The sequence below is a fragment of the Macaca nemestrina genome, chromosome 7, assembly GCF_043159975.1.
Source record: "Macaca nemestrina isolate mMacNem1 chromosome 7, mMacNem.hap1, whole genome shotgun sequence".
NCBI classification, from domain to species: domain Eukaryota; kingdom Metazoa; phylum Chordata; class Mammalia; order Primates; family Cercopithecidae; genus Macaca; species Macaca nemestrina.
In genome coordinates this window covers 25,496,812-25,518,034 of record NC_092131.1, presented here as the reverse complement: position 1 = coordinate 25,518,034, position 21,223 = coordinate 25,496,812, and the positions used below count along the sequence as shown (strand labels likewise).

The window sequence follows — 21,223 nt, the reverse complement described above, 5'->3', positions numbered from 1 at the left end:
TCTCAAAGAAGAGAGTAACAAGTAGAATCAACTTTGTAACAAGGGATGGATTTAGTTGAATCTTATGGTTTGAGAAAACGGTGTAAGAATGTTATATTCTTATTTTTTTAGCTTTTATTTTAAGCTAAAAATGTACCTGCACGCATTTATTACATAGGTACACTTGTGTCATGAGGGTTTGTTATACAGATTATTTCATCACAACCTATTAAGCCTGGTACCCATTAGGTAATTTTCCTGATCCTCTCCCTCCTCCTACCACTCCACCCTCCAATAGGCCCCATTGTGTGTTGTTCTCCTCTATGTTTCCATGTGTTCTCATCATTTAGCTCACACTTATAAGAAAGAATACGTGGTATTTGGCTTTCTGTTCCTTTATTATTTCGCTAAGGATAATTACCGCACTACCTGATGATACTAATATGGTCTGATTATGTCTGTTTCCACTACTGAAATAAGCTCTTTGATGGTAGGAACAAAGAGAATGCTACTTTGAATTCTCTCAGCCTAGCATAGTATTATGCACAGAATCTGAGCATAATAAACCTTTGTGAAATTGAAAATGTACCTGCCCTCCTGACCAACATAGAGAGGGAGCACAACCGTATTATTTGTGATGATATTGTGATATCATTGTGATGCTGTTGATATTTTTGTTCGCCACAGGATATATACAGTCCATGTTCCATAGGAGCAAAAGCATAGTTTTTTGCTTCTATTGAACATGGACTGTATATAACCTGTGGCGAACAAAAATATCATTTTCCATTGGCTTTTGCTTTCTTCAGGTTGAAAGAACTCAAGAGATAATGTCCTCTGTAAGCTCAGCTCTACCTGGATCCTAAGCCCATCTCTATCAGGTAGATATTAGCAATTACACCTGTATCAATTAGAAGAACTTAGAGTTACCTGAGTTGCTCTAGAATTGTTATGCTTTAAGTCAGCTGAACTCCTAAGAGTATCAAGAACGAAGGGAAAGGAAATTCTTTTCCAAAACCTTATATTTTAAAGACTAGTTATTTTTGACTCTTCTGGGAATTCTTTGGCGTGAAAGCTTTGGGGTTTTCAGATTATATAGGTGTGTGGATTTCCTGTTGTCGCAGCATATTTAACCACAGTTTAAGAGTATTTTTCTCCTGTATTACCTTATTCACACGGGTTGTGTTTTTGAAACCTGAAACACATGGTGGAAACTATACATTAGAAAGCAGGGAGGGTCTGAAATACACAGCAGTTGCAGCATTTAGAACCAAAATGCCCCCAGGTAACTGATGGCTACCCTGTCCATTTGGGAACCAAAAATGAAAGAGAAACTATTAAAAACATACAATGTTCTTAAATAGTAGCATAGAGAACTAAATTTAAAATCAGCCACTAGCAGCTAATTACAGTATCATTGATTTGTTCCATGTTTTATTAATCTGTTGGTGGTAAATTGGAACATGGTTTGGGGCAGGATTTGTGTTAAGAGGTGGAGCAGCTGCTTGCTTGTTTCTTCAGTGACACTTGCAAATGTTTTTCTATGGTGACCTCTATCTAGCTTAAATTTATGTAGCTTGGTTAAATGTCAAGCAAGCTAAGTGGTGCATTTCATTAATGAAAAATTAATGAAAACTTTGGGCTGGCACGTACTACTGTTTACAATACATATAATTCATTAGGAAGACATCCGTCAAGCAAGGGCCTTGGCATGGATCTGGTGGCATTGTAAATGGGCTTTATTCTCTTCCTTCCAGTTAATGAAAGTCCAAGGCTGGGAAAAATACTCATAAAACAGATTTAATGAGTCTTTGGGGGAAGTTTTACAGAACACAGTATATGAGTCATAAATATCACATGCAAAATCTATTTGGCCCAAATTATTTAGGATTAGAAATGACTATAACTTACTTTTATAATCAAAAAGTGCTCCAGTGTTTAGATCAGGAGCTTAATTCCAAGCAAAAGTCACACATTCTTTTTACCTTGTAATTAAGTAGGTTCCATCTTGAACAAAACATTCAGAATTTTAAAATATTAATTTTTTTCTAAATTGTGATATAATTGGGGACCGCATCCCTAGATATAGGACATAATTATTTATTTTCTGAAAGTCTCCAAACAGTGAATATTATTCACATTTAGTATATACAGTTTCTCTGATCCTGATGGTCTGGTGACACAGTCTGAATATATATCTCCACCCAAATCTGCTGTTAAATTGTAATCCCCATGTTGGAAGTGGGACCTGGTGGGAGGTTATTGGGCCATGGGGGTGGATCCCTCATGACTGGCTTAGTGCTGTCTTTGTGATAGCGGGTAAGTTCTCATGAGGTTTGGTAGTTTAAAATTGTGTTGTACCTCCCTCCCTTCTCTTGCTCCTGCTTTCCCCATGTGATGTGCTTGCTCCAGCTTCACCTTCCACTATGAGCAGAAGATTCCTGAGACCTCTGCAGAATCTAGCAGATGCCGGCATCATGCTTCCCGGATAGCCTGCAGGACTGTGAGCCAATTAAACTTCTCTTCTTCATAAATTACCCAGGCTCAGGTATTTCTTCATAACAATGTAAGAATGGCCTAATACCTCTGGTTACAAAAGATGGTAGACAATTAAAAAATATTATTTCCAATAAATGCTTTCTTTTGGCACAAGTAATCATCCCTCAATATTAACGTAGATGACAATGTTATTGATCTCCTTTGTTTTTATCCCCCTCACTATTTTGCTTAATCTTTCCTCAGCTTCACTGTTATTATTTTCAAATCTGTCAGGAGAAAGATAAGCTACTAGAGAAAGACAAGCTGCTGGTCATGTAGGCTCCATGTGGATGAGAACAGTTATTTTGTTTTATTCAACACTGTTTTCTTGGCAAATACAAAAGGGCCTGATACAGAGACATGACTCAAAAATATTTGCTAAAATATTTAAAATACTTTTTATTTATTTATTTTTATTTTATTTTATTATTTTTATCTTTTTTATTTAATGTTTTATTTTATATTGTTAATTATTATTTTAATATTTGCTAAAATATTAAAACAATAAAAAGAGTGATCATGTCCCAAAGTTTGGTATTGGAGAGATGGATTATTACCTAAAAACATAAGTTGTAGGATGATTAGTTGCCAAAAAATAAACCATATCAACTATGTGAGGTATAAATTTGAGGGAACCAAGCCATCTCTTTTGACCTGAGTTACCAAGCGAGTTATTTCAGAGAGTGGGATTTCAGTTGGTCCTTGGAAAATAAATTGTTGCATGACAGTTCTTTATTGTCCGTGTCCCTTTGGTGGCAGAAACTCTTTCTAGTGTTTGACACAAGATGTAAGTGTTCAGACATAGCCATAGAAGCAAATATGAAAAAAAGAAAAGAGGGGAAACAGAGAAGGGAGAAGAAGTTAGAGTGCCCAAATCAGAACTTATACTGTGATTATAGATTGAGATGAATGTGATTGAAGAATTTGGCTGCAACAGAAAAGATAAGGAGGGAAGGCTAAGAGAATGGGAATGTAGTCTTTGGAGCCAAACTTCATTTGCTGAATGTCAGTCACTACCACTGACCATGTTTGTTACTCTGGGCAAAGTACTTGAGCTCACTCTGCCTCTGTATACTCATTTTAAAAATAAAGATAATATAAATACCTCCCTCATAGAGTTTCCAGCATGATTCAATAAATTAATGTTATAAAGTTCTAAGAATAATACCTACCACATAGTATTATATTTATGTTTAATAAAAAGAATAAGGTAATTGTGGAGAACTCAGGTAGCCCAGGAGATAAACAAGTCATTTAAAATTTTGAGCAGTGACGAAAGATTATAATGGTGGGGTCATGGCAAGATTAACTTGGCAGCAACGTCTATATAGAAAGGACTCATGAAAAGAAAAATGGTGGACAGAGACGTTAGTTGATGAAAACCTTTAATGGTCAAGTAATAAAATGTTTTGAGTTTATGGTTGAAATGGGAATCACAATTTTGCTGAAAATTTAAAAAGGAGAATGCCTGAATAAAATGGGCGGAGGGGTCAGCCCACATAAGAAGTAAGATTTGTAGTCATTAGAAAATTACACCTCCCTTCCTTCCCTCTCCTCTCACTTTTCTGCTTTAAATAATGGGTTTATAGCTCAACTGTATCCTGCATTTCAGCACACTTAATAATGTGTAGTATTCTTAAAGTTGGCCATATATGGAGTCATGGATGCCTGTGTTCTGACACTAGAGACAATGGTTTTATAGATGTGGGTATGACCTGGGCAGCAGAGCTTTAAAAGCTTCCCAGGTTATTCTCACATGTAGCAAATTTAAGAACAGAACCATCAATGATAAAGCAACTTTCTTTGCATTCCTCTTTATTTGCTTTCCCCTACCACATGTATACAACTCCCTAACATTCTATATTTGTGTTTCTGTGGGGTGTCAAATGGGGTGGCATCCTGAATCCCCCCCTTTATCCTATTCTTCAAATTTCCTCTCAGCAATCAGGAGAGTTAAATGCCAAGATTAGTGATCTTTCATTTTTCCCTTATTTGTTGTGAAAGGTTTATGCAGTTGTGGAGTTTCCCTTAATAAGGATGTATGCACCTGAATTTGGGAGATAATGCACTTAAGTTAAACTATATGATAACTGTATGGATATATAGACCCATCTGAGATGTTTTCAACTGGTGGTGGTTTAGTGGGCTTTAGGGACCCAGGACTTTATTAGAAGAGATTCTGAAACACAAATACTTCTGTAGTTGGAGTTAAAATTGAATCTTATTTTTCTCTCTTTCTTGATAATTGTCTACTTTATTAAAAAAAACAATGTTAGGATTATTTCGGTTGTAGGAGGAGGAGTTTTATAAGAGGACACCATGAGATGGTGAAACATGAAGATCAAAACCTGTTTCAGAGGTCAAAAACGGAACCAAAGGGCTGCCTCCAACACACAAACATGTTCTGTTTTCCCCACATAACATAGGTCTGCACATCATTTTAGATTTGAATTAGTTAAAACATTACAAGTTGGAGTGGAATGCTGCTTTACATGAAATATTAATCTCCAAATTTTGGTAAAACAGAAGAGTTTGTTCATGCCCATAAGATACCAATAAGCCAGAGCTGAATAGCTGCCTCTTTAGGTGTGAACACATATCCATCTTTTTGCCAAATTGATCATAAGCACCCTAAGGGAAAATCTTACTTGTTTTATTTCCTCTTGCATCTTTCTTGGCTAAGGATGATGATGATGATGATGATGATGATGATGATGATGATAATGATGTTTTTTTTAGATATAGCAAGGAGGTACGAGTTAAACAAAAGCATATATTTCAGTCTATATTGATTTCACAAGTGATAAAAGTAGTAAGTAATCCTGCTTTGCCTCCTACATTTCTTATTTTCTTAGCAGAATGCCATAGGTAATGTGATCTGTGGGCTAGATTTCAGTGTTACCTCCTTGCTGAGTTGATGTCAACTCTCACTATGCTCAAGTAAAGGTCTTGGCTGTCAAACAGTATCACTGCTAGCTAAAGACATCAGAATGGCAGCTGCCAGCCTACACACTGTCTGTCATCAGGAAGCTGATAGTCATCCACAGACTCATTGAAACAACAGGATCTCAGAATATCACCAGATGGGGCAATCTGTCATGCTCAAGCTGTAGAGGACGGGATGAAGTTTCTTTATATGATTTGAGAGTGCCAAGTGCCACATTCCTTCAAAAGAGAGGCCAAGGCCTGCCAATCATGGCAATCGTTGCAATGCAAAAAGGTCAGATAGTCTTGTCTTTGTGTATCAGAAATGCCAACTTTCTGTCAATGATGAGGTCAAAAATCTGTACTAGATTAAAAGCATTTGTGCCAGGAGCCTCAGACTTCCAAAAGGTCAGCATCAGTGCCAGTCAAAATTCATGTACAGAATGGAAGTTAACTTCTGCCTAAACTTAAATGAAATAGCTTCTTTTTCTTTCCTCACTGAATAACTGAGTCCTCTGTAACTTTATCATCAAACTCCTCCTAATTAGTCTTGGGTGCTCTATGCAAACAAGGTTGTAGAAATGGTGACAGTTTTTCTAAATCGGTGATTCTCAAACTTGAAGGTACATCAGATTGGGGTGGAGGGCTCATTGAACACAGATTACTAGACTCCACCCTAGATTTATGATTCAGTGGGTCTGGGATAAGGCTCAAGAATTTGAATTTCAAATAAATTCCCATGTGGTGCTAATGACACTGGTCTGGGGACCATACTTTGGGAACCACTACTCCAGATAGTCACACACAAAGAAAAAAACAAATGTCTTGGGGCTGTGCTTTCCATATATAAATAATAGGCATGTAGACAATTGTGAGCTTTTACTTTTATATTAATTTTTCTTCCTAAAGTGTTTGGCTGTTCTTGTTAACATTCTTTGTATAAACATTACTACATTTCTTGATCGCCATGTTTTCTAACATTAAGCTAAGAGAATTTCTAGATGATTAAACAAACACATCCACACACACAAGCACAAACACATACATGTCAGTATAGAAGAGGAAATGCTATTTGCATTGGTACTAGTGATATAAATGATGACATAATGGTATTGATAAAATTCCTGGATACAGCAAAATGCCATGCTTGGTATACTGTCAGTGGCTTTCAAAATTTATTCTTTCTTCTATTCTTAATACCTGAACAGACCTCCCTGGTGACCATTGTGGCTGCCTACTTGACGTCTCTACTGGGGTAAGCAGACATCTCGAACTTAACTGATATGCGAGAGAATATTTGATCTTTTCATTCCAAATTTGTCCTGCTAATGTCCCCATCATCTTATTTCATGGTATCTCTAACCTCCTTGTTTTCATTTTGGATAATAGATGTCATTCTTCTGTCTGGTGCAACTAATCCATTACCAAGTTCTACTGGTTGATTCTATGTATAAAGTATATTTAAAAATTCGTTCATTTCTCTTTGTCTCCTCCAGCATCTATGCTGAACAACAAACATCTTTCTCCATGATTACTACATAAACCATTTTAAAAAAATTTTTCTGTTCTGCTTTTTGTTATTAACCTGATAATGTAGAGTATACTTTTTATCATAAATGTTTTAAGCAAGTATATGTTACGAAAAATGGAAGTTCTTACCTTACTCCCCACTACTTATTGTCCCTTTCCCCCCAGGGAGACTTTTTTTTTTTTTTTTTGAGAGAGGGTCTCACTTTGTCACCAGGCTGGAGTGCAGTGGCAAGATCTTGGCTCACTGCCGCCTCCAATTCCCGAGCTCAAGTGATTCTCCAGGCTCAGAGAAGCTGGAGACTCACTGTAGCTGGGACTACAGGGACAAGTCACCAATACCTGGCTCATGTTTTTGTAGAGACGGGGTCTCGCCATGTTGCCCAGGCTAGTCTTGAACTCCTGAGCTGAAAGCAGTCCACCCACCTTGGCCTTCTAAAGTGTTGGGATTACAGATGTAAGCCACCATGCCTGGCCTGAAGGATACTTCTGATAAAAATATAGTATATTTCTTTTACATTCATTTTCATATGAAAATATATGTTTATATGTATGTGTGTGTTGTGTGTATGTGTGTATATATGCGTGTATATGTGTATACACGTGTGTATACACACACATATGGGGGCTTACATCTTCTTTAACACTTGTATGCTAATAAATCCATTGTTTTAATCTGGTTTTATCTACTTAGTCTTTTTAAAATTTAACATAGTGTTCTATAATACAGATGTACCCTTCTTTATTTGACTCTACTGATATATGTTTAGATTTTATTTTCTTTTTTTCTCTCTTTCACAAGCACTGCCATGATCATATTTTTACATAGATCTCTGGGAATAAGGGTAAGCATTATTTATTATTTTAAATTTAGAATAAAAATAAAAAATTGTATCATCACACAAAAAGGCTGTTGCATTTGAGAATAAAATCCAAGGTACTTCACAGGTATAACAAAGTCCAACCTTCTAGTGCCTGCCTCACTTCTGATCATGAGACAACCTTCCTCTGCCTCATTCTGCTTCATCCACATTTAATTCTTCCAATATTCCGCATTGTTTTTTCTATGTCATGCTCATCCCCTGGAATGCTCTTTTCCAACTTTTTTCTGGTAACTCTGATTTTACCATCAAGTTTCATTTACATGCTCAATCCTTGGAAACGTGAGATGTATTCTAATGACTTTATGTCCCCCAATTAATCAGGGGGAAATTTGTTATAACGACTTTGTCTTTTATAATATTTCCCTTCCTTAAAGTTCTTACCAAAATGTGCATCTTTGTTAAATGTATGCCCCTCCACTTTACCCCTTAATATATAAAATTCTATGAGGGTCATGAAATGTCATACGCAGGGTAGTAACTCAATGAATACTTTCTTGAATGTTAGCTGCTGAACTTGCAATGACCCAGAAGTCCTTTAGCGCTCAATCCCCAAACAGGCAATTAGTTTCTTTATGATGCTTCCTGTGTATAGTTGTTTGTGGGTCAGATTGCTTGGCTTTGGGCTATTTTGTTTTGAGGAAGAGCTTGTATAAACAGAACTGAGCTGATGACATTCCAAAATTCATGGCACACAGTCATCAGCAGTCTATAAACATCCCCTCTTTTAAATTTTACTATATTGTACTTTTATTTATCATCCTCAAGCTCATCCTCCAATAGTTATCCACACCTATGTTTTGATGTATGTTTTTTCTTTCCACAATTCAGTTTATTTACATACTCATGTATTTCTGATAAATATATTGTACCATTTTATATGGTTTGAAAGATTGACACAAATGAAATTTAGCTGGAAATCTTGTAAAATGTCCGTTTAATCATTCATTATTCTTTCACATCCATACATTTAGCTATGTGTGGCTGGGTGCAGTGACTCTTGCCTGTCATCCTAGTACTTTGGGAAATCAAGGTGGGTGGATCACTTGAGATCTGGAGTTTGAGACCTGCCTGGTCAACATGGTGAAACCCTGTCTCTACTAAAATACAAAAATTAGCCCAGCGTGATGGTGGGCACCTGTAATCTCAGCTACTTTGGAGCTGAAGCCAGAGAATCACTTGAACCCAGGAGAAAGAGGTTGCAGTGAGCTGAGATCATGCCACTGTGCTCCAGCTTGGGTGACAGAGTGAAACTCTGTCTCAAAAAATTAAAACATAGTAAAATAAATAAACTTTAGCTAGCTATGTGTAAAACTAAGTCACCTTTCCGATCATACTGCACAGTATTTTACAATGTCTATGTGGCCCATTTTACTTATCTATCCTCCACTGATGAACACCTAAGTTTACCTCTAAATTTTTATCAAACATGACACACCACTAGACATTTGTATATATGTATCCTTCCACATCATGCAGTGCTTTTTCTAGGGTGTGTAAGTCAGAATGGAATTGGTGAGTCATAGATATACTTTTATCTATGTTAATGTTCCCCCAAACTGTCTCTTCTTCCTAGGCTCACAACTTGACTGTACTTCCCAACTCCCTTTGCAGTTGGGAATGGTCATGTGACTTGTACAAGCCAATGAGAGATGGATGAGAGTAACATTAGTCACTTCCAGGCCTGTTCTATAAAGCCCTTCTATGTGCCTTTCTTCCTAATCTTTCCTGGCTGAAATGGTTATGAGCTCAGGGAATCCCTTAAGGAGCCACGTAATGAAGAGGAAAGAGTAACATACTGGAAGGAACCTGGGTCCCTGAAACACAGGTCACAGAAAAACCAACTGACAGGAAGACTGGCAGTGAACTGCTATGTTAGAGTTTTATTCTATTTAAATAACTGAAATTTTGACACATATTTTTTTTTTTGCATCAGTATCTAACATTACTCCAATGAATATTGTGCTTGTATTCAGTTCATCCTAAATAAATCCAGATTGCTCTCAAAAATGGCTGAACAAAATTACATTTTCAATTACAAGAAGATTCTCATTTCCTCTCATTCTACCCAATGCTTGATATTATCTGACTTTGTAATGTCTCCAACAGGTAGATTCAGAAGGAAACCTCAGTTTGATATTTTTAAAATTTGCATATTGCTAAGTGCTGGTGAAGTTACCTACCTCTGTGCATATTTATAGATTGCTAGGGTTTCTCTGAATTGTGGTTCATATCATATTCCCACTAATCCATTTGCTTTTTCTTATTTTCTATAAATTCCAGACATTGAAGCTTAGTTGCTTTTGAATGCTGCAAATATCTTCTCCAACCTGATATCTGTTTTATAACTTTATATTTTCTTTTTAAATTGGACTGATATCTTACATTCTCATGAAGTTTAATCTACAAATTGTTTCTTTAATGTCATTTGATTTATGGCTCTGTTTAAGAAATCCTTTTAGTCCTAAAGACACATATATAGTCTCCTATATTTTCTTCTAGTAGATTTAAACTTCTTTTTCATTTTTACATTTCTGGCCTGTTTAGTCCTAATTTTTAAGTATGATATGTGGTAGAAATCTGATTTCTTATTCTTCTATATATTGAGCTAATTTTCTCAATACTATTTACTAAATACAGTTGCTCCTTGACCTGTGAAAGTGTTACACCCTGATAAACTCAATGTAAGTTGAAAATATGATGTGAAAAATTCAATTAGTTCACCTAACCTATGATATATCATAGCTTAGCCTAGATCACCTTAAATGTGCTCAGAACAAGTACATTATGTTGAGCAAAGTCATTTGACACAAAGCCTGTGTTATAATAAAGTGGCAAATAGCTTATGTAATTTATTGTACTGAAAGTGAAAAATAGAATGGTTGTATGGGTATTCGAGGTACAATTTTTACTGAATGCATTACTAAATACAGTTGCTACTTGACTTGTGAGGGGGTTATACTCTGATAAACTCAATGTAACTTGAAAATACGATGTCAAAATTTCATTTAGTGCATCTAACCTATGAGATATCATAGTTTAGCCTAGATCACCTTAAATGTGCTCAGAACAAGTACATTACCTTACAGTTGAGCAAAGTCATTTGACACTAAGCCTATATTATAATAGAGTGGTGAATAGCTTATGTAATGTATTGTACTGAAAGTAAAATAGAATGGTTATATGAGTATTTGAAGTACAATTTTTATTGAATGCATACCACTTTTGCACCATTGAAAAACTGAAAAACAGTAAACTTAGACCATTGAAAGTTGAAAACTATTTGTAATTCATCCTCTTGAAATTGATATATACTAAATTGGCATATAAGTGCTTTGGTTTCTATACACTCTATTATGTTTATCGGTTCTATTTATCTATTATTGTTTCAGAACTGTGCTGTTTCAATTCCATAGATTTGTAACATGACTGAACGTGATGCAAAAGTTGTTCCTATTTTGCTCTTTGAAAAATTATATTTCCACTGTATTAAACTTTGTTCTTCCATAGAAAGCTTAGTATCATTTTATTTTTCCCCCAGCTCATAAATATAATTTTAATTGGAATTTAATTTTATTTTATTCAGTAATTTGAAGAGAATTGATATGTTTACAATCCCACTATGTCCATTTATTGAGGTCTTTTATGCTCTTTATTAATCTGAAATTTTTCTCTACACAGGTCTCAAACAATCTTTATGTGATTAACTACTAAAATCTCTAGATACACAGGAAGGTAGAGATAGAGACAATAAATTGAGATATTGTAAATAGTATTTACTTTATTGTATTGCATTTAAATTGGCAATTACTCAGGTGTAAGAAGCTTATTAAGTTTGTTTATTGATATATTATCCTGTAGTCATGCTAAATTCTTTTATTAGGTTCAGTGTATTGTCTCTTGATATTCTTGTATTTGAAAGGACAAATATTTACGCCTCTTTTTGTTTCCTCTCCTTATGTCACTTGGGCATAACTTTAAACACTATGGTGAGCAATAACAAGAACAGAAAGTAGCCCCTTTTTTTTTTTTTTAAATCACCTTGAAGGGGATGCTTCTAAAGCTTCTCTCTTTAGAAATTATGCCTAGTGTAGATGAAGGTAGATTGACTTTATAAAGATAAGTTAATTTCTTTGTAATACCCAGGTGTTTATGTTTATCAAGTAAATTTTTTGAGATAATTAAGAGATTTAGCAATCTTCTTGGAATCCTGACGGATGAGGAAAAAGTAAAAGTCATAGATCCCAATAAGATACAGTTTTTACTCACAAAACGTTTTCAATGTATTCAATGAACAATTCATATGTGGAATGAAGTATTCCCCCATGAATGAATAGCATAGCAGACATTACACTGTGTGCACAAAGGTACTATCTTTGTAGTTTACCTATATGCTTGCACACACTATCAGTTAATTTTAAAACTTCATCTTTTGAAGATGGTAGATTTCAAGGTTCTTATGCAATCAGTGGGAGGCTTGTGATCTCAATATTCTATATACGTCTCTGTCTTTTTATTTTCTCTCTTGCATCCTAATTTTTATCACATCATTGCCTATATTTAGAATGACCTTACAATCAGTCCTCATCTTTTGAAATCTTACCTATCACTGAAGGTGGAGTTTAAATGTGCTCTCCTTCCAGAAAGAAGTCTTCATGACTATGTACAGAAACAATTAAATATCACCGGTTTAAAATTAGTTCTTGTTTGTATAACCCTATGAGCGCTATACTTTGCATTAGCTTTAACCCTTGACAAGCATGTACTGAGTTATCACATGTATTAGGTACTAGAAATACAAAGATGAAAACAAAAGTGTTGTGCCTGCCCCTAAGTAAGTCAGAGTCCAGATAGGGAATTACACATACTTGCAAAGAAAATGTCATGTGATAAGCTCAATAATTTCAGGAACCAATGAAGCACAAAGGAAGGAATGAACAATTATATGTGGAGTATAGAAAAACCTTCACAGAGAAAATAGTAGAAGCTGGAATAGAAGGGGGAAGGCATTTCAAATAGAAGCCACTGTATTTGACGGAGGATTTTGAGGCATGAAATAATATGTTTTTGCAAAACAATGAATAACTTGAATAGTTGGTTGAATATATAGCACACATGAATATGGGGAGTGGGCAGAGGGAATGATGGGAGGTGAGACTGGATAGGTATGTAACATCCAGTTTGTAATGAATTTTATACACTACGCTAAATATCCGTGAATTCATTATTTAAGTAGTGAAGGCCTATTGAGAGGGTTTATGCACGAAAAAAACACAATCAGATTTATACCTGGACAAGATTAGTCTGTCACCACTGTGGATGATTTATGAAAGAGTGGAAGAGGGAGGAGATACCAGAGGCAGCTACTACTGATAAAATTGTGAGACTGTAGCATCTGAGAGGGAAAGGAGGGCAGACTTAGATGATATTCATAAGGCAAACCCAGGAAGACTTTCTGAATTATTAACAGAGATGTATAAAGAAACGGGAGTTTTCTTTTTTAGGTACTATTCAGAGTGAGTGTTACAGAAAGAAGAGTCAGTTTTATTGGATTTATTCAAGATTGGTATGTAGAAATAGAAAACAAGAGAGGAGGATTAAATGTATGAGATTGCAGCTCAGAAGAGTACAAAAATAAGAGTTGTAGGTCTTAAAAAAAAAAAACCTCACATCGTCATCCATATGGTAGCTGGAATCATGGAGGTGCTTAAGACTGCTCAGAATCAGAATATGCAGTGAGAAGATCTCTTAAAAGAAAGCCCTAAATGCTACCAAATTTAGTGTGGGAACTGAAGAAGTGAATCCATGAATGTAGCCTGAAAAGAATAGTCAAAGATATAGATGAAAAACAAAGTGTTGACATAAAAAACACAATTCGGGGAATATCTCAGCACTCTGTCCCTAGCAAATTCTGTCAGCATTCTCGTTGGGTTTAAAATCCACTTAGGCGATCCTTCCATATCCTGATTTCTTAGTTCCTTGAGGGCCAGTACATATGACATTTTTCAAATGTGGCTTACAATCAGAGGTTTAGCCAATTAATTTAGTATGTTAAACCAGTCTTTAACAAATAAAAGAGGAAAGGAAAAGATATAGCAAGATTGGATTTTAAAAAGTATCAGAGCGTAGTACGTGAAATGGGTATTATGACATTCCTGCGAATGTGAAGTTCTCTTGTTCATTCATATAGCAAGCATGTATAATCCCACCCTTTTCCAAATTCCTAAAGCACTTTCTTCTTTGCATCTTCCATAGGACATTTATAAATTCTGTAGTCCTTCCACTAGAATAGAAAATCCCTGGCAAAAAGGAATATTAATGTGTGATTCTTCATTATATCCCCAGAATCCAGAACAGTACTAATTAGACAAAAAGAAAAAAAAAACAAGTTGAATAAGTAAAATGAATGAACACATTCTTCCTGGTATCATAGAATTTTATTGTTAGTAGAGTGCACTTATTGCCGTGGATAGATCCTAGAATTAGGATTAATTAAAATAAATGTAGCTATTATTTATGTGTTCAATATAGTTTTCCCACCAAAAATATCAACTATCTTGAGAAAAGTGGAAGCATCAAGCTTAATTATTTTTACAGCCACTAAAATATGTATTGATATTTGTAGTCACTGTAGAATTTCTCACAGATAAGATGGAATCATGCTTGTTAAAAATAAGAATTAAAAAATTTTTTCTTAATCAGAATATACTTCGTAACATGAAATTACTGAGACTTTTCACTTGTGTTCTAATAATTTTACTATTTCTGCATTTCTCTTTCTTTATAGAATATTTTTCCTGTTATTTTTGCTACTAACTTTTAATATTTGAGAGCAGATGGCCTTGCTACAACAGCAATAACCTATAAAAAATGGTGTATACATGACCATATGAACACGGTTTTAATTATATAATCAAAGGAAACATTAACTGAAATGGCACATATATAACTGTATGTCTAATTATTTTACTGCATTGAAATTATTCATAAATAAAAGTAGTACACACAAGAACATAATATTGCATTTATACAACCAAACCAAATTATTAAATAGTTTATTTTTCTTTTGTTACTTCCCCAATATCCATAATTACTATCAGTTTCAAAAACATTCGCTTTACCATATGGGATATAAGCACAAATGCATACAAACAAACACAGTCACACACTTACGGATACTCAAGAACTGGCAATAAGTCTGCCCAGAAATCCACTAAGAAGATTGTAAGCTTGGTTTCTGATTCCAAGGTATCGAGGTATCCTGTGGCCAAAAGAAGTATGAAACTATAAGCCCCCTTAACCCCTGTACTTCACGCTATTCCACCTAAAATTGTTTTGATTCAGTCTTCTTCACAAGCAAAAGAAGACCTATTGACCTCAGTAGTGTCTTATGAGAACTCAAGAGAGACAACAACTCTGTTGTGACTATATGCTCTTTGAAAATTCTGTGCTTGCCACTACCCTTCGCAGAAAAAGTAGGAAAAGAAAAAAGAAATGTTGGTGAATATCTACTTTTAAATCTATGCAAACTTTTTTTTTTTTTTTTTGAAACGGAGTCTCGCTCTTTCCCCCAGGCTGGAGTGCGGTGGCGCAATCTCAGCTCACTGTAAGCTCCACCTCTCGGGGTCGCGCCATTCTCCTGCCTCAGCCTCCCAAGTAGCTGGGACTACAGGCGCCCACCGCCACGCCCGGCTAATTTTTTGTATTTTTAGTAGAGACAGGGTTTCACCGTGCTGTCTCAGGAGATGGAGGCCAGGATGGTCTCCATCTCCTGACCTTGTGATGCGCTCGTCTGGGCCTCCCAAAGTGCTAGGATTACAGGCGTGAGCCACCGCGCCCAGCCCTATTCAACTTTTTTAACATTAAATTAAGAGTCTTTGTTCAGTGTTAACTGAACACAAAATAATACATTTCCTGAAATGTTAAACTGTTAAAATATTTTGATTTAATATCCCAGAAATGCCACCTTTAGTTCTGTAGCGTGTCGTGATCACAAGTTATAAAGCTTGTATACTATAGGAAATTGAGTTTTCAGATAATCTACACAAAGTGTTTTTCTAAATAGGAAATTCAGATTGTTCATGTAGCTTGTAAATAAAATCATGATCCTAAAGGAACCCACCACTGTGTAAATCAATGGATGTCCCAGTGTTAACTCCCTAGAATGGTGTGCAGGACAACACAGTGTTTACCCATAATGAGGATTCTCTTGTTGGACAGAAAGTACCAAATACTTTGAACATGTTAGAAACACTCTTTCAAGTACTTGGCAAAGAGAAAGCTGAATGCAATTATAAAGTAGAACAGATCATTTCACAGAAAAAGCTAAAATGACAAACTATACCTAAGTCTTTATTTAGCCTGTTAATTTTAACCCCAGAGTTCTCTCTTTTTATTTCTTTTTTACATTAATATCTGGAATAAAAAGAAAAATAAAGCCTCCAGTCTATTTTAATCTTAAGTATTTCCATTTTCTGCTCATGTATTTAATTTTCTTATTTTGATTTTTCTCTTTTCTTTTACTTTGTTTTTCCCTTTTGGTTTCCACATCTAAAGAATGTAGTGTACAGGTGAGATATATTTTTGCTATAAGAATAAGAAACAGATTGTAATTATGCATGTTTTTAACTAAAGTCCAAAATCATGTTCTACAATCTACATTTTTCTCTTAGAGGAGGCTAGGTTTGAATTGGATTTTCTGTCTCTATATTGTTACATTGTGTTATAGTGAGAATTAAGAGAAGTACTATCTATTGACCAGACAGAGATTCATAGATTTGTGTATATCTCGTATCATTATAATAGTCCAAGGTCTGGTTGTAAGCTTCTCAGTCTCTGGAGCCCTGCTGTATCAGAGCACTTCAAGTTTATTAATAGCTCTGGAACTGATTACTCAATTCACAAAAGTCTGATGTACAAATTGCCAACTTGTTAGTTAGAACTAAAACTGTGAAAGGGCACCAAATATTCTCTCTCTACAAGGAAAGGGTCATTGGCTGCCAAAATTTCATCAGACATGTACTTGAAGAGCATGGCATTGCAGCAAGAGGAGACAGCTGGATTACATGAGAAGCTGCTCAGTTTGACAACCTGATGTATCCTTCTCCTGGGTAAGAGTATACATGCCAAGTTAATATAAATATTGCTGCCAACGGTCAGATATCCTCTTCTAATCCATGTAAAAGGCACATCAATAACTTATCGTGTGTAGATTTTCATTTGTCTAGACTTTGTAGAAACTACGTGCATTTTGTTAACAATCTTTCTTTAACCTGAGAATATAAGATGTTTACATTTTGGTGTAATTGCAATCATATTCCCATCTGGTTCCTGAGTCTATATTTTTATGAGACCAGGTGGGCTTTGGCATTCCCAAACCTTCTTTACTTCTCCCCCACTATTGTTTACAATGGCTTCTATGGTTTAACCATATCCATCTGTGTGAATTTTACTTCTACTGCTGCTAATGGTACCACTACTCCTATTGTGATTCTTACTACCACAATTTCTACCAGCTAAGAAGCATAAACAATGTCAGGTCTCATTTAATCTTCACAACACAACTAGGAAGTAGGTATAATTATTATTATAGTATCATTTTACAAGTAAGGAAACTAAGGTGTAGAGAAGTCTAAATAGAAAGTGGTAAAGCTGAAATTTGAACTCAGATATATGTCTTCAACCTGGATTCTCATTCACAGTAATTTTGCTGTTAATTTAGGATGGTGCTCTTTAACATCCAGAGACTTGTAAATGTCATTAAGCCATTGCTGAGATTTTTTTTTTTTTTTTTAAGAAAACTAGAAAAATTGAGTGGAATCCAAAAGTTGCTTTGGAACATAGATTTTTCTAGATGAAATATTACAAAGTAGGGAGCAACTGTAATTTATGTAGCTTTAAATCCACGAGGGTACAGTGACCCTGGTGAAATTGCTTGCCATGTTAGACTTGTCATAAATATATTGTGAGAATATTTATAGAGTATGGTAAGTGTATATGGAGCTTAGCAAAGCATAAAGCAGCAAAGACAAGGTGCTTGCCCTGAAGAGTTGGTGATTCAATTTAGATGTAGACGGAATACTAAATACCTATAAAATATTAATAGAGAGTTGGTTGATTGACTTATAACCTCAGTCATGGTACCATAAATCAGATGGTTACACTCTAAACATCTAATGAGCTGCTGGGTAGATCAGTAAGACCATGTCTGGCTACTATGACAGCTGCGGGTGGCTTTATTTTGAAATAACATGGGAAGTGGCCAAAAATTCAGGGAAAAATGTAATATATAACTGTCTACATGGCATGCCACACAATACAACATTCTAAAAAGGACAATTATACAAAGTCATATTCGAAGGAGACTTTTTCATTGTTATTCAGTGGGGCAACCTTATTTTTCTACTCCGGAAGGGAGTAGAAAAGAAATTGTAATGCAGATTTTTAAAATCAGAATTTATCTGAATTTTTATCAGTTAACTTATCTTTTACTTACATAGCTATCCCTTGATATTCACCACACCCTAACCCCATGAATACCAAAATCAACAGATGCTCAAGGCCCTTTTATATAAAATGATGTAATATCTGATTAGAACCTATGCACATGTCCAGTTTACTTTAAATCATCTCTAGATTACTTATAATACCTAAAACAATGGAAATATTAGGTAAAATGTTGTTATACTGTTTTGGTTTTATTTGTCTTGTGTTTTATTATTGTAAAATTAATAAATTATTGTTTATTAATAAAATGTTTTATTATTGTAAAAATTAATAAATTTTTAAAAATATGTTTGATCCATATGTTGAATGCCCATAAGTGGAGCCCATGAATATTGAGGAACAGCTGTATGCTAATGGTACAATTATTTTAAAAAGTCAAATAAAGTAGAAGAATATGGGCATCAGTCACAAAATTTCAGTGTCCGTACAGTAGATAGAGAAGATGGAGCTGTGGAATGAAGGATCACGAGACTGGGTGCTCCTTGAGGCCACAGACTTTGTGTTCACATTGTTCATTACCAACCGCCAGTACCCCTGGCACACATGCAGGTGTACATATGCAGATTTAAACATAAAAAAGCCCTGTCTGCCCACTTTTTTTTTTTCTTTTTTGTTAAGATTTGGAGAAAAAAAATAACTGTATGTCTTATTTCCTTCTACGCTTCCTCTTTTGGGGCAACATGCCTGGTAAGCCCAAAAGCATTTCTGCCCTTTCTGTTCCTTTGTGTAGTAAGCTTGTAGGTCAGCCTTCGCTCTGGTGAAAAGTGGGTGTGGGGTGGCCAATAATTCTAAACAGCCAAGTTTAAATCAGTGAAAGCATCAGAAAGTCTGCTTGTGACCAAATATTAATTTCTACTAGCTAGCCCAGCTTTATCATTAGTAAAACTGCCATTTTCTCTCCATCTGTCTGACTTTATGTTTTGCTCTCAGTTGATTCAAAACTTGAAAAGACAGAGAAAGAGTGTGATTAAATTCCAATACACACAATAAATGAGTATTGAATAAACAGTTCAGGTAAATTAGCAATAAGAAATTGAAAAGTTAATTAGGTTATATATGAGTTTGTTGATGTCTTTGTTTTAAATTATCATGCGTTGTTGGTCCCCTTGAAGTCAAGATCTATATTACAGTCATCTTAGCAACAATTAGCACTTAATAGTTACAGGCATATAGTAGGCGTTAACTATACTTAGTATTAAATAGACTTGCTTATTTTTAGCTCTAAATTATACATGTAATCATATATTAGGCTGGTGCAAAAGTAATTGCAGTTTTTGTATTGTTGAAATTTGCCATTTGATATTGGAATATATTCCTAAATAAATGTGGTTATGTTATACATCATTTTAATGCACATTTCCGGCTTTATGTGTTTTTTTGTGTGTTTTTTTTGTTTTGTTTTTTGTTTTTGTTTTTTTGCTAAGGACTTATTACTTGCTACTTATTTTATTTTTATTTTAGACTATGGAAATTATATTAGGCACAAAGCAAATTTAAGGAATTTTCTTATTCGAGTTCAAAATGGGTCATAAAGCAGTGGAGACAACTCACAACATCAACAGCGCATTTGGCTGAGGAATTGCTAACAAATGTACAGTGCAGTGGTGTTTCAGGATGTTTTGCAAAGGAGACAAGAGCCTTGAAGATGAGCGTAGTGACTGGCCATCAGAAGTTGACAACGACCGATTGACAGCAATCATCATAGCTGATCCTCTTACAACGACATGAGAAGTTGCCAAAGAAGTCAGCGTCAACCATTCTATTGTTGTTTAGCATTTGAAGCAAATTGGAGGGGTGAAAAAGCTCAAAAAATGCGTGCCTCATGAACTGACAGAAAATTTTTAAAAATCGCCATTTTGAAGTGTTGACTTCTCTTACTCTATGCAACGACAATGAACCATTTCTTGGTTGGATCGTGATGTGCAATGAAAGTGGATTTTATACAGCAACTGGTGATGACCATCTCAGTGGTTAGACAGAGAAGAAGCTCCCAAGCTCTTCTCAAAGCCAAACTTGCACCCAAAAAAGGTAGTGGTCAGTGTTTGGTGGTCTGCTGCTGGTCTGATCCACTGTGACTTTCTAAATCCTGGTGAAACCATTATATCTGAGAAGTACGTTCAGCAAATCCAGGAGATGCACCGAAAACTGCATTGCCTGCCACCACCACTGGTTAAAGAAAGGGTCCAATTCTTCTGCATGACAACATCCCACCACATGTTGCACAACCAACGTTTACAAGTTGAATGAATTGGGCTATAAAGTTTTGCCTCATCTACCATATTTGCTTGACCTCTCACCAACTGACTACCACCAAGTATCTCAACAAATGCAGAAAATGCTTTCTTAGAGTTCATCAAATCCCAAAGCATGAATTTTTACTTTACAGAGTGATGGTAAAACTATACTTCAAGCCGGCGTGGTGGCTCACGCCTGTAATCCCAGCACTTTGGGAGGCCGAGACGGGTGGATCACGAGGTCAGGAGATTGAGACCATCCTGGCCAGCATGGTGAAACCCCGTCTCTACTAAAAATACAAAAAATTAGCCGGGCGTGGTGGTGGGTGCCTGCAGTCCCAGCTACACAGGAGGCTGAGGCAGGAGAATGGCACGAACCCGGGAGGTGGAGCTTGCAGTGAGCCAAGATCGTGCCACCGCACTCCAGCCTGGGTGGCAGAGCGAGACTCCGTTTCAAAAAAAAAAAAAAAATATATATATATATGTGTGTGTGTATATATGTGTGTATATATATATACTTCACAGAGTGATATTAAAAATAACTTTATAGTATATTATATTCAAAACATTATGTGGGATCACTAACATGTTGCCATGGAAATATAAAAAGTTATCTATTTGAAATATCAGCAT

General features: G+C 35.5%; 1 long non-coding RNA gene across 1 annotated transcript; it reads left to right on the top strand.

The window, feature by feature from the left end:
• The first annotated feature begins 783 nt into the window (after window positions 1–783).
• On the top strand, window positions 784–21,011 carry LOC105467624 (uncharacterized). Its single transcript, XR_011625671.1, has 6 exons — window positions 784–860; window positions 2,392–2,527; window positions 6,651–6,697; window positions 7,772–7,814; window positions 16,833–16,960; window positions 19,837–21,011. It is a non-coding gene; the product is annotated as an uncharacterized lncRNA (long non-coding RNA).
• Window positions 21,012–21,223: the final 212 nt, after the last annotated feature.